Raw genomic sequence first — 12,701 nt, forward strand, 5'->3', positions numbered from 1 at the left:
TGGAACAGTTTTCAAATACTGTTAGCCAGAAGAAATCTGCTCTTGACTAATAAAACAACCATCCTTTACATGCAACTGCTGGGGGCGTATTAAATGCAACAAAGCTCTTCAAATTAGAGGAAATGGATAAAGAATGAAATAACTTGGAAAAGAAGAATTAACTTAAAAACAATATTTTACACATGTTCAGTATTTTCTGTAGAACTGGCAACAATACTCATTCCATCTGAAAGTAATGATATTTTGCTTAAATAATGAGATGCACAAGGGATAGGAAAATCATTCAAAAGCTAGGTGCACAGTAGCACTATCTTGCAAGTGTTTGCAATTGCAGCGTCTCAATTTAATGGCTGCTGTTTCATTAAACTTCTTTATAAAGTGACATAAAATTCCTTATAAAGTGACATGATACCACGTTACTGCACCATGAACTTCAAATTAAAACAGTCTATTTGCTAAGAAAATCAACATGGATTTTAACAGTGTATTCACTGGTAGCAACACATTTATGATGGATTAAATTCAAGAGGAACTGAATAGAAAGGGTCAGTGTTGGGACACAGGCCAGAAAAAGAAGAAGAGTTGGTTCTTATATGCCACTTTTCTCTACCTGAAGTCTCAAACCGGCTTACAGTCGCCTTCCCTTTCCTCTCCCCACAACAGAAACCCTGTGAGGTAGGTGAGGCTGAGAGAGCCCTGATATTACTGCTCAGTCAGAACTGCTTTATCAGTGCTGTGGCGAGCCCACCCAGATGGCTGCATGTGGGGGCACGTGAAATCAAACCCAGCTCGCCAGATTAGAAGTCCACACTCCTGACCACTACATCAAGCTGGAGGAAATCTGGAGAGAAAAAATACCCTAAGAATATCTTGAGGGATAGGATGGCACAGTCCCTACCAGTGGCTCCCAGTAGGGGGGTGGGGGAATTGGTTTCAGATTTCACTGATCTACCCTCCAGATTCATTTAGGATGACCACAGCCCCTCTGCATAGCTCGGTCTGAATCTGATCACCTTTGGCCTGTGGGTCCCAAACCGTTCCTGGCAAAATGGTCAGCATCTCATGCAAGAGATTCAGATTCTTTACTCATGCATTCCCTGCACTATCTCAAGCTGCAAAAAATGGATTGCATGCATTGTTACTTGTAAGAATTTGCTTTGGACCCACTGGCAACAGTTTGTAAAGAGAGTTCTTAGCAGCTGAGGGTACAAATCATTGGAATAAATACAACATTCATAAAGAACCCCCATCTTTTTCTTTTAAGTACATTACACGGTCGACTTGAACATATACCCACATATTCAAAGGTCCTAGCCTCTCCCACCGGTCCAAACCAACACCACCTACGCATTTCCTTTTCTCAATTACAGTTGGTGGCACCCTGCACAGACACTGGCCCATTATGCACGGAGGGGAAGGTCCGCATTCGGGGTGGAATGACGTCGCCTAAAATCACCAATAACGCACAGCGCCGGCTGCAACCGGCCGCAGATTCGGTGCATGCCGCCGAAAAAGACGTGTTAGCAAAATGCAGAAGAAAGTAGAGCTTCCGGGCGACTGGGGCGCAACCAGAAGCAGTGCCGGTGTGCCGTGTGCATAATTGGTTACTCTGGGTTTTGCGACCGTTGTGTCCCGTCTCATGCATAAGCGGTTTGCTTCGCGCCTTCCCCCTCTGCGTTTTCCATGTGACCTGAAATCACCGTTTCGGCGGCCGTGCATAATAGGCCACTGTGAGCCTCATCTTCCCCATTCTCCCCCCTGCATACTCTTTTGTGATGTGCTCAATGGAAATTAAAGTGTTAGTAGTACGCTGTCATCCTAATTTGTCCACTGGGCCACAAGTTCAAATTACTTCCTGTTCAAAGAGAAAAACCATTACAAATAGGAATGCAAACTTCACTTAGGAAGCCTGAAATAGCTTAGACACACTGCTCTTATTTTTATTCTTACAATTAAGTCTGCACATTAATTTAGTGCTGCTGGAAATCACATCAGTCTCCAAAGCAACACCAGAAATGTACAGTATGAAATGGGCAATACAGCACTTAATATACATTGGAGTGGTTTTATGTTTCATGTCTCTACCATAACTGTCTGTACACCCTGTTCCTTCTATGTTTTATAGTTTTCATATTCCCAAAGGAAATGTATAAGACCTGTGTGTGTAAAAAACAAAGATTGCAAGAATTAATGTGTTCTGTTAGTGAGGAGGCAAAAGTTGCATAAATCTACATAGTTTAGAGAGCAACTGTTTATTCATGTGAGTTCTATCATGCATAAAAGGCACTTTACTAAACTGATTATGTATAACTTTTACAAGAGGTGTACAGATGGAGGTATTTGTACAGTTACATGCAAGAGGCCTTGGAGGTATGTGAAACAGTGACAAGACGAAATACAGACACATAGATAGGAAATGTGTACTTTAGAAAAATAGATTATATGAGTAGACACATGTACAGAGTTGTTAATCATTTCTTCAGGAGGGCCATCAGGGAAGGGAAAGGGATCTTTTATATAAGACAGGGGGAACACAAAGAGGAGAAAGGGAAAAATGCTTCTGCTATTGAATTCCTGCATGACATGCATCAGTTAAAAGCACAGAACTGTTGTCAGGGGGAAAAAGTTAGAAATATCTGTGTTATGCCCATAAAATCTGTACCAGAAGCAGAATCATATAACTAAGATCAGTTGAGTAACAGTAATCACTGGACTGCTGATCACGCACTCTGGGAAATAAGCTGCACAGAGCCAGCTTGGTGTAGTGGTTAGTGTTTGATTCTGTGGTCCTCCACATGCAGCCAGCTGGGTGACTTTGGGCTCGCCACAGCACTGATAAAGCTGTTCTGACTGAGCAGTGATATCAGGGCTCTGTTGTCTGTTGTGGGGGGAAGATAGGGAAGGCGAATGTAAGCCCCTTTGAGTCTCCTTTGCAGCACATAAGAACCAACTCTTCTTCAGTTTAAGGAGTTTAAGGAGATTACTGGCTGTGTTCGAAGCCTAGAAAAAATAACCCATTCAAGGCCCTTAGGCAACAACCTAGCAGGACATATGTTTCAGCTGGACTTCTTTTAAATTCTCTAAAGGCTTTTTTGCTTTGTTTTAGTGCCATCAACCCTCCCCTCACCCTCTCCTCATCCAGCCCCCAGCCAATATGGCAGTTAGTATCTTCTCTAAGAACCAGCTGCCCCTTGTGTGGAAATATACAGCAGGCCAGAAGCTATTATCCCGTTAACTGCCAGAAGACTTAGAACTCTTGTGTCAATCATCCCCCAAAGTCCTGCTTCTCCGCCAGGGCTCTGAACCAACTGTTTCCTGTTTTGAGAAGTGAGTGGTCTGTCAGTGCAGTATTGTTTTTATATGGAAAAATGATGCCTTCAACATGCATTGTCATGTCATACCCTGGGCAGTAAACAACAACAAAAACTTGCTTAGGACCTGCAGACAGATCAGAAATTTACATTTGTTCAAAGTCTCCTTTATCTTGATATTCATGTACAAAACAACTTTGCATAAACTTGAGATTCCTCTCCAGAAATTATATATATTCAGAAATTCTTAGACAACCTTTGTGATTCTAGACAATTAATCTGATAGTTTTGTTCCAACATTGGTCCGACCACTTGTTGGGGGTGGGTGGGGTCTTTATTCTGTGTGAAAATACAATTGTATGCCAAGAGAAATGTTTGCATAGAGATGCATATAAAGCAGAAAAAAACATCCCATATGAAAATATCAAAGGCAGGCTCATTAAGCTTTCATTGCCCTAGATGAGCAAGAAATCAGGTACTCTACTGTAAGTCAGGCACAACCCCCAATACTGCTTCCCTGGTGCAAGCAAAGGACATGCAGAGCTGCCACTTCCTCCGTCCTTGAGGGAATGGCAAAGACATACCAGTAGTGAGATGGTTGGACACAAAGCTGGGTAGGCATACACACACTGTGAGTGGAGAAAGTTCTTCCTCCATATCTAAAGGAGAAGGGTAGGCTCTTACTGAATAAATTCCAAATGCTGCCCCTTCGATGCAGCAGCATTGGTGTGGTGCCCAGGGCTGCTACCTGCTTCTGCCTGCTGTAGCGCCATGGCTGATCCTATGATACTGCAGCAGAGCTGGCTTAGTAACCCTCTATATCTGGGGTAGACTGGCTCCCTAGGTGTGCCAAGTGAACCGGCCATCCCTGAAAGCACCCAGACTCCACTTCCATCCTGCCATTTCCTACCTGTAATACTTTTGGTCTAGCAATTCAAAAGAAATTGTTCCCTTTGCTGTCTGAAAAATAAATGGGCGGAATATGGCATCTGGTGCCTGATGAAATTTATCCTGAGTGCTTCTCCAAATACACCACAGGACACTGCATTCACAAGAGGAAAGCTGTAGTATCAATGAGACCAGCATAATGCATGGAATGGCAAATATTTAGAGCAAGTGCTGACAAGCATTTACCACTAACATCCTTTTGAGATGTTGCCAAATGGATTTGCTCTGGGTGCTTTTAATGCCTTCAGTCTTATAGCGGTGTTGACTTTAAAAGCCTGAAAAGCACAGAGGTATGAAAATTGGCTCTTTTAACATGTGTGTGAAAACCTACAAAATTTAACACAGGAAGTTATCGCGGGCACCATGTTGCAGTTATTGCAATGCATTTTGGGAACTGGGAAAGTACTAGACTCAGGCAAACTACTAGCAATCTGTTAAAATAATATTCAATCTACAACTTTGAGATATCTTGTTACCAGCACCATTTTTATTCAGGATTCTTTTTAAACTGGAAAGTCATTCTCCACAGACGTTGAATCTAAATGACCTGACGAAGGCAAACTAAACTCAGCTCAATAATATCAACCTGGCATAAATCCAAGAAATAATGCACAGCCATTCATATTCACTTAGAGTTAAGCCTGCTGTGATCATCATTAGAACTAACTCTCATGTAAAAGTCCACAGGATTACAGCTGTTGAGTTAACATATGGGTCTGCAATCCTTTTTCCTTAATTTAGACTCATCTTCAGTAATGTACCTCTCACTCAGTATTTATAGGCTTCTTTTGTAATCCTTACTAAGTCATGGTTATTGTTTCTTGCTCTAGGCCCATGCCAAATTACTGTTTGACTTTCCATGTGAAATTATTAAAAGATTATGCTGTTTATCTTATCATCATTTATCTCTCCTGTTAGGTTTTCTACTGGTAAGCTTTGAGTGGATGGGAAAAGAGAACAGTTATTTAAGCTCTCTCTTTATTACTATCAAGCCTGTTTAAAATTATTACTTGCAATGTATAAACGCTGCTGAGTCTCTGAATCTGGAATTTATTAAAGAAATTATGAAGCATTACAACATGTCATTGGATTAGACAGGCCTGATTCTTACACAGCTGCAGCTGTGTACGAAATACACAATTCTACAGAATTATACATTTCTAGACTGAGGCAATCAATTGTCATAGGCCTCTTATGCACGGCGGTTTTCATTTGTTTTCAAGTAGTCAAGTAGTATAAGACTATTGCTAGTCTTGGATTGCTGGATTTTTTTAAAAAATTAAACAACTGGGAAAGTTTAAAAGGAGTATCACAAGGTTTAGTTTCCTGCTGGTACTGACTTAAAAGGGGGATCAGAGGGGAGGAAAATGGCAACATCTCCAGTACAAAAAGTTGCTGCATGCAAACAGGAAAAAAAAGGGGGGGGGGAATCATCATCGGGATGAAATTGACATGAGTTGTAAAGAGACAGAGGCTGGCATGGAAGGCCTAAGGCAGTCAAACTGCAGCCCTCCAGATGTCCATGGACTACAATTCCCATGAGCCCCTGTCCATTGTAGTCCATGGATATCTGGAGGGCTGCAGTTTGACTACCCCTGGCCTAAGGCCTTGAAAACATTTTTTCCATTTAATGCTTTATTAAACAAAGTTGGGAGGAACCATTTGGGCAATCTCTGGAAGTTTAACAATAAAATGGTGGGTGAGCCACATGGACCTTTTGCAAAGCACCAAATTTAACAGTCACTTGGGATCGATCCATTTTGAGGAACAACGCAGTCCACACAGAACAGGCTTAACTGCCAAGATCACAAGCAGTGTGTAGGATTGAATTACAGAATCACAAAGAGAAATCCACACGAATTTGCAAGGAAGAGCAGAAAATTAGAGTTACTATGGAGCTGCACTAGACCATTGGTGAACCCCTTTTTTTCAATTTAGTAGCACATGACCAGAAAAGCTTTCCAGAGCTTCTGCCAGAGGATTCCTCCTCCATAGAAATTGCCATCCTGTGCAAAGCGTGGTAGAGTTGCCATTGACCTTGCACAGGCATGCATACACATACCCATGCCAGCAGTGATCACAGCTTCCAATGCCAGTCTCAGTAGATTCTACATTGCATTCTGTACAATCAACATTTTCCTCATATTATAAGATCCTGTGATTCTTCCCCATTTTTCACAGTGGCTAATAACACAGCAGAGCCTCCCCTAGTGTTCTGCAATATGGAAAATGGGGCTTGGCAACTGCTGGTCAGTTTCAAAAAGTCTTCTCAATTTCAACATTGCCCCCCCCCCCCCATTTTGCCTGCATTCCTTTCTGTCACCTTTCATTCAATGAACACTAAAATGCACAGTCAAAACCTGAATCATAGGATTTAAATTAGGGGTTCCCAAAGTGGGTGGCATGCCCCCCTGGTGGGAGTAAGGAATTTTGGGGCAGTAGGGAGGCAGTAGTTTGACTCTTCCTGTCACAGATGCCTTTTCCTAGCAAGACACATTCCAAGGCGGCTTGCCAAGGCCTGCCTCTGGGTAGTAACAACCTTGGACTTCTTTGGTGGCCTCCCATCCCAGTGCTAACCAGGGCCAAGCATTCTTAGCTTGTTGAAGAAAAGGACAGCTTCAGGAGGTACACTGGATGGGATTATATTCCTGCTGAGCTCCTTCCTCTTCTCAGACTCTGTCTTTCCAGGGCTCCATCCCAAATCTCCAGGAATTTCTTACCCAAGGATAGCAACCCCTCCCTATGAATCTCCATTTTTGGGAGGCTAGAAAAACCTTATCCGGCTTGCTCTTGGCCGTTGCTTGCTTCTCTCTGACCTTTACAGCATGAGGAAATAGACTCAGCTGAGTGCTCATCTGGTTGTGAGGCTAATTACCACTTCCTGATGACGTTGTTGCAGTCCCAGAGTTGGCGCGAATCTGGCCATCAGTTGCCCCAATGCAAGGGAATGTGGGAAAATCAGCATTCCCTTTTTTGCAGCAGGACTCAACCAGCTGCAATTTACAGCAGGGCTGCTAGGAAGAGAAAAAGTCGGGCTGTCCCCGACTCTTCCCCCAAGTGTCACTTCTGGCAGCTCCTCCCATGGGAACAAAAGTTGCAGTTGATTCTCTTCTTGCAACACCCCCCCACAGACACACACCCACACACAAGTTATCTTCTCTTTTTTCATGGACATCCACAGTATGGTTGTGGAGCTGTGGAGAGCTTTAAAAAATTATGCATCACCATTATAATGCAATTACACTGTTTCATAAATAAAATGCTTCATGCAGTTGAAGAAGGCAGAAAGGGGGGGCTGCTGGGCAAGGTCCTCTCGCTCACTAGCCTTCTGGGGGGGCAAGGGGGGCAAGGGATGCAGGCAGCTGCAGCTGAAGCCTGCCCTGTAATGGATGAGGAGGAAGGGATGGGAAAGGGACACGGAGGATGCCTCCTCTGCTGCCACCACCTTTCTGCCTTCTACAACTGTGGGGAGCATTTTATTTATGAAACAGTGTAATTGCATTATAATGATGATGTGTTATTATGGGGTAATTTTTTTTAAGCTCCCCACAGCTCCACAGCTTTCAAGAGGGGGAACTGCAAGAAAGAGAATCAGCTGCAACTCCACCTCCCCACTTCAGCAGCGGGCAGAGGTTGGGGGGGGGGAACAAACATGTATTTAATTTTCACTAAAACATAATGACCTTCTTTTTAAAATATGAAAAAAAGATTTAGGACTTGAAGGGGGGTGCTGAAATGGTGCTGGAAGGTGATTGGGAAGTTCTCGCCACACCACAATGATTGACAAGTGAAATGAATGGCAGGAAGCCCTGGCTTCTGGTTTGTCAGCTGCCTTGTGCAGCAGCACAAGTTCAGCATGACAAGGAGATTGAATCATAGAATAATAGAGTTGGAAGGGACCTCATCGGTCATCTAGTCCAACCCTCTGCATTATGCAGGACACCCAAAACCCTATTGCTCATCCACTGTAACCTGCCATCCCCTTAAGCTTTCAAAGAATCAGCCTCTCCATCAGATGGCTATCCAACCTCTGTATAAAATTTTCCAAAGATGGAGAACCAACCACCTCCCCAGGGAGCCTGTTCCACTGAGAAACCGCTCTGTCAGGAACTTCTTCCGGATGTTTAGACGGAATTTCTTTTGCATTAATTTCATCCCATTCGTTCTGGTCTGTCCCTCTGGGGCAAGAGAGAACAATTCTGCTCCATCCTCTATGCAGCCTTTTAAATACTTGAAGATGGTTATCAGGTCCCCTCTCCAGTCGAAAAAGACCAAGCATGATTAAGCATGTCAAAGGCTCCCATTAGGAAGTGGAAAATCTTGGAGCAACAGGAACATTATCAAAAAATCAGGCAGCAGCACGGCTTTGCATCATCCATGATGAAAAGGTCTCTCTCTCTTCCCGTTTGTCTTTCTCCCCAATGAGGACCTAAAGAGGCTTTTATGAATGACTTTTACAAAGAATTTATATATTTTTCCCAAACTAAAATATAGCTGCTGCACAACAACCAAAAAAGAAGTGTAGGCAATATAGTGTGTTTTCAATTTGCAGTAGACCTATCACTAGGAAAGAGTTGTGTATTTGTATGTGTGTTGGGGGGGGGGGGTATAGAGATGTGGTTTAGGAGCCAAGGAGGCAGCAGCCTAAAGTTTGGGAACTACTGATTCAAATGGAAGATGTTTGCTAGATTCTACTGCACAGCTGCAATAGGGTAATTGTATAAGTTTTTTAAAAACTTTGGACACCACCCTCCAACCATCACAAATTAGAAAAGTGCATTTTTAAACATCGTAGCTGCAGAATAAATATACTGGAGGAAAAAGAATAGAGAGTAAGGTGGCCACAGAATCTGAAGTCAAGATTAAAGGCTTATTGCTCTGAAAATCTGCAGAAAGATGTGCGTGCATAATGGGCCATAGAGAAGATAAAAACAAATGTAGTTGAGCCTGGAAAGAATGTTGCTAAAATTGGAAAAAAAAATTAATGTGACTAGCCTGAGGGTGTAATAACACTGCGGTGTAACTTAAGAAAATCCAGCAACATAAAGCATACCAAAAAGATTGCAGACTTAGCCGTTAAGCTCCCTAATCTGCAGGAAAGCTAAACCTCCCCTAGTTCTTCTCAAATATACCCCCCAAAACTTTCTTCCACAGCTCTGAAAAGTTCAAATAGAAACTACTGTATAGAACTACATGGAAGAAGGTAGGAGCATAATAAGTTGATTCATTGCTTGTAAAAAGTTTCCATATATGAATGACTCTGAAGAATTGCTGCCAGTCTGAACAGACTATGCTGACTTAAATGGACCAATAGCTGGATTCAGTATAACACAGCCTCACCTGTTACACTCCCGACCACTGCTACCTGATTCTTCTACACAGTGGACATGAACTGTTCCACAGATATTGTCACTATGCAGCTAGCTACTTAAGAGTAAGTGTTCCTGATCTACTGTAGCCATTTCCTTCAACATGACAGCTGACAAGACACAACAGGAGTACAATGGGAGAGAGTTAGCCCAATTACACACAGAATGCCAACACACCTTAGCTGACCCACTCTGTATAACACTCCAGCTACCCAAATGTGTGAGGGCTAGGATGCCAAGTACCTTTGAAATTCTTGGTCATCCTGATACTTCAGGTTAGGCTGAGTGAGAGAGCATGTCTAGGCAGGTTTACTAAAAATAAATTCAATTTTCTTCAGTGGAACTTATTCTCAAAGATGTGTTCTTAGGACTGCAGTTAGCAGGTGGTGATCCAGCATGGTGTAGTACTTAGGGTGTTGTACTAGGATCAAGGAATAGGCTCAAATCTTGACTTTGCCATAGAAGCTTGCTTCTATGTGACCGGGGGTCAATCACACATGCTCAACCCAACCTACCTCACAAGGTTGTTATCGTGAGGATAAAAAAGAAAAGGAGAATGTTGTAAGCCGCTTCAGAGCCCCATTGGAGGAGAAAATAGCATATAAATGAGGAAAAAAACACACTAATTTAGAAAGTCCATATTTCATTTATCAGTTGCCCGAAATACTTAGACATCTGAATTCTACTTTTTAAAATGTAACCTTCTTTGTGAAGATGTACGTGGCAATTACTTTCTGCTAAAGAACGCCTAGCAGGTTTGGTTCCTAATTTCAAAATGCTAAAAAACCCTTAACACGCATACTAAAATAGACCTAGTATCCCCTATAACAATAGTACACACTGTGAAAGTAAGTCCTGCCTGACAAAAGCCCGTTCCCTGACCCAAGCAAGCTCCACCTCCCTATACCTCTGGTTTCCACCCTTGGTCTATTTTTAAAATCTAACATGAGGAAGCTGAGTCTCAGATCCTTCTCTAGCTTGTTTTTCCTTAGGCCTGAGAAAATGGTCAGGCACATTTCAGGTACTGTCTGTGTACACACACACACACACACAAAGGTTCAACAATCTATAAGAAAAAACAATCAAATTGCTGCATTGAAACTTCATGTAACATAATATGACATAAAATGATTAAACATTTACCAAGGTTACATTCCAAAAAGTAAGACTCTGGACACCCAGTCGTTGTGAATTCTTAGGCTTGAGCTCAGCTCTCTCTGGATCTACAGTGTGGTTTTTATAAACATTATTTTTAGTTGGTAGGATTTTGAGTCAGAAGTGGTAAACAGACACAAGCTGGGGAATGCTGATATGGAAATACTCATTTCCCACCCAGAGGGGTGTGCATCACTTACTGCCTTTTCATGAGTCTAGAGTGCCACATAATTTTGAATATATCTGACATTTTGAGAAGGACTATCAAGCGTCAGGTATCTTCAAGACAGATAGCCAAAGGAGGTAGACATTGTGTTTTGATAATTCTGAGCTATTTCTTATTAATGATTTCAGGGTCAAATATCACCTGACTCATAAACAGCTTGTTCAGTGGTAGCTAGGGATGCCAGTCTCCAGGTGGGACCTGGGGATTCACTGGAATTATAGCTCATTTCCAGGTGATAGAGATCAGCCCCCCTGGAGAAAATGGCTGCTTTTGAGGGCGGACTCAACAACATTGAATCCACCCACAAAGACTCCAGGTATTAATTACCAAACCCAGAGCTGGCAACCCTAGTGGTAGCTCTCTCCCTTTGAAACTGTTCACCTAGGAACTCTCTCATTTGCACATATATATATATATATATATATATATATATATATATATATATATATATATATATATATATATATATATATAATCTTCTGAAGACATTTTTTATTTTCATATGGCTTTACAGCTACTACTATTTACTACTCTTTTAATATTCTGTTCATCAAATTCAAATAAACTTACTTTTTAAATAGTGTTGATAACGAATATGCCAGTGTTTGTTTCTTGTGGCCCTTCTTTGCATATCCAGGAAACTGCTAATTGCCGCTGTGTGATGGTAGGTGAATTTACCTCTAGAGATTATCTAGAGATTTATCTAGAGATTTTTGATGGGCATGAAACTATGCATTGTGTAGTGGGTTGGACTAGATGACCCTGGAGGTACCTTCCAACTCTATAATTCTATGTTTAAATGCCTACTTGCACATTTGACTACTTAAATAAGCTGAGGGGGTGGAAGATGACTAAAATATTATACATAAACAAATAAACATGCACATATCCTGGTAAAATACATGCTAACAAAGTACACGGGAGAAAATAAAGGAGCAACATGTTGCCACAGAGACTCCAAGCTTATGGACTCTATCGACACTCACTGATGAGAGGCAGGACACAAGTGGGTTCAGGAGGGGGAAGCCACAAGCCATACTAGCAATTCTGTCTCAAGATGGAATTGACTAAGTCACTTAAAAATAGAGGGATAGGATGCAGTTTTAACAACAAAAGGAGAGGATTTATCTCACCTGCAGCTTAAATTACACACAACTCCTCTCTTAAATACACACACACCAAGGAGAGGTGCTAAGAGGAAAGGGCTTGTGAAGCAGGATTGTTCAGACTGAAGCCATGGGAAGGGGAAGGATTCATCCCCCACAACAAAGCCACTTAGTTTTTGGTAGTGGATCCCACACCTTCCTCTTTCTATGTGATTGGGAATCTCCAGGTCTAAATACTAAGGTTGCCAATCCTGGGTTGGGAAATTCCTGGAGATTTGGGGGTGGAGCCTGGGAAGGGCAGAGTTTGGGAAGAGATGGAGCTCAGTTGGTTATAATGCCACGGACTCACTCCACCCATTTGCATTGAAACGAAAATGGATGGCAAGATCAAGGGTTTTAGCCTATCCCACTTCACAAGAGGCCAGTTTTTTATGTATTCTTTGTGGTTATGAAACTCAACTGTACAGTTCCCTGAAGCCTGCACCACAATATGGGTTTTTTCTAGACTGATCATACCCAACAGGGAAGTAGGGTTTTTGTTCTATTTATTTGTTTGTTTATTGTTTGTTTATTCATTCATTCAATT

General features: G+C 42.1%; 1 protein-coding gene across 2 annotated transcripts in view; it reads right to left on the reverse strand.

The window, feature by feature from the left end:
• The window catches only part of ITPKB (inositol-trisphosphate 3-kinase B), a 93,661-nt gene that overhangs the window by 64,611 nt on the left and 16,349 nt on the right, over positions 1 to 12,701 (reverse strand). The window lies entirely within an intron of this gene.

This window comes from Paroedura picta, chromosome 1 (genome assembly GCF_049243985.1).
Source record: "Paroedura picta isolate Pp20150507F chromosome 1, Ppicta_v3.0, whole genome shotgun sequence".
Classification (NCBI taxonomy): Eukaryota; Metazoa; Chordata; class Lepidosauria; order Squamata; family Gekkonidae; genus Paroedura; species Paroedura picta.